Source organism: Schistocerca gregaria, unplaced genomic scaffold (genome assembly GCF_023897955.1).
Source record: "Schistocerca gregaria isolate iqSchGreg1 unplaced genomic scaffold, iqSchGreg1.2 ptg000261l, whole genome shotgun sequence".
Lineage (NCBI taxonomy): Eukaryota > Metazoa > Arthropoda > Insecta > Orthoptera > Acrididae > Schistocerca > Schistocerca gregaria.
Window position 1 is genome coordinate 2,599,587 of NW_026061765.1, and position 1,550 is coordinate 2,601,136.

At 44.8% G+C, this 1,550-nt stretch overlaps 1 non-coding gene across 1 annotated transcript; it reads right to left on the reverse strand.

The window, feature by feature from the left end:
- Nucleotides 1–682: 682 nt before the first annotated feature.
- Nucleotides 683–757, reverse strand: Trnat-ugu (transfer RNA threonine (anticodon UGU)). The gene has a single exon. It is a non-coding gene; the product is annotated as a tRNA-Thr (tRNA).
- Nucleotides 758–1,550: the final 793 nt, after the last annotated feature.

A 1,550-nucleotide genomic window follows, 5' to 3' on the forward strand; every position in this document is an offset into this window, starting at 1 on the left:
TTCCTAAGAAAAGTGTTTACTTTTAGGGGTCAGAGGTAGAAGTTAAGAGATCGAACCACTTTTAATTTATGCTGCATGCCGTTCTGAGAAAATCGTTACTCGAAAAAAAAAGTGTTCAAAGTTTAGAGAAAACATTTAGTTATATTATTACTTCGATTTGCATGAACTGAGTGTTACACATATATTCTTAATGTCGCTGAAAACGAATCTGAAGTCAGATTTTCAATATTCAAAACAGCTAATCCAATACGGAGGGCAAACGATTATGTTTTGACCAATTTTTACCAAAAATGTATTTTCGTTATTTACGTTTAGTCTGCAATTCAAGGAGTATTTATCAGCCCTTCCTCTACCTCTGATTGTTCCTAGACAGCAACTTCCTGTTCTTCTTGGCAGGAAAAGCCGATCTGTCTAAGCTGGATATGCAGCACTCGGCAGCCTGCACTTGATATTCGTCCGTATTTTCGGTGAGTATGTTTGCATGCATTCTGCAGTATGAATCCTTTTGAGCACGTGCGACACGGGACGAGTTATCATCTACATCTATATGGATACCCTGCAAAACACATTTAAGTGCCTGGCAAAGGGTTCATCGAATCACCTACACAACTGATAATTAATTGAAACCCTCAGCTGGCGACAGGTGTTGTTGATATACTTTGATGGGGACAGCTGAAAAGTGTGCCGCTACTGGGACTCGAACCCAGGATCTCCTGCTTACAAGGCAGACGCTCAATCCATCTGAGCTATCGAGGGCACAAATGAACAGCACGACTGCAGGAATTTATCCCTCGCACGCTTCCCGTGAGACTCACACCCCGAACCGCCCACAATCCGCATACGTAATGTACTTAATAGGTATTTGTCCATCCACTCATTACTGGCTCACACTAAGGTGACGATTCCCGTAAGATTTCCGGTAGCCTGTGCGCATTCGCACAGACGAAGGTCAATGGCTGGGTGACGTTTAACCATAGATATGAAGATAGTAACTGTTCTAGAAAGAACAGGCGCCACTGACGACCGTGCAGCTCTTCTAGAATACATGATAGACCGGCCGATGTGGCCGAGCGGTTGTAGGCACTTCAGTCGGGAGCCACGCGACCGCTACGGTCGCAGGTTCAAATCCTGCCTCGAGCATGGATGTGTGTGATGTCCTTAATTTAGTTACGTTTAAGTCGTTCTAAGTTCTAGGAAACTGATGACCTCAGATGTTAAGTCCCAAAGTGCTCAGAGCCATTTGAACCATCAGTCCGTATGTTTGCACACTACTTACAGTAACTTATGCTAAGGACAACACACACACAACCATGCCCGAGGGAGGACTCGAACCTCCAACGGGGGGAGCCGCGCGAACCGTGACAAGGCGTTGGACACATGGCGGGTACCCCGCGCGGCTCATGGCAGCCGTGACACTGCTTCAAACAATGGACTGTAGAAACTTTTGTAAAGCACGGATTAAAAAAAAAAAAAACCTTTCCGTTCCAGGAGTCTAGACAAGTACACCTTTAAAAAATGCAACTACAAAGAAATTGAATTTTCGAACGGGG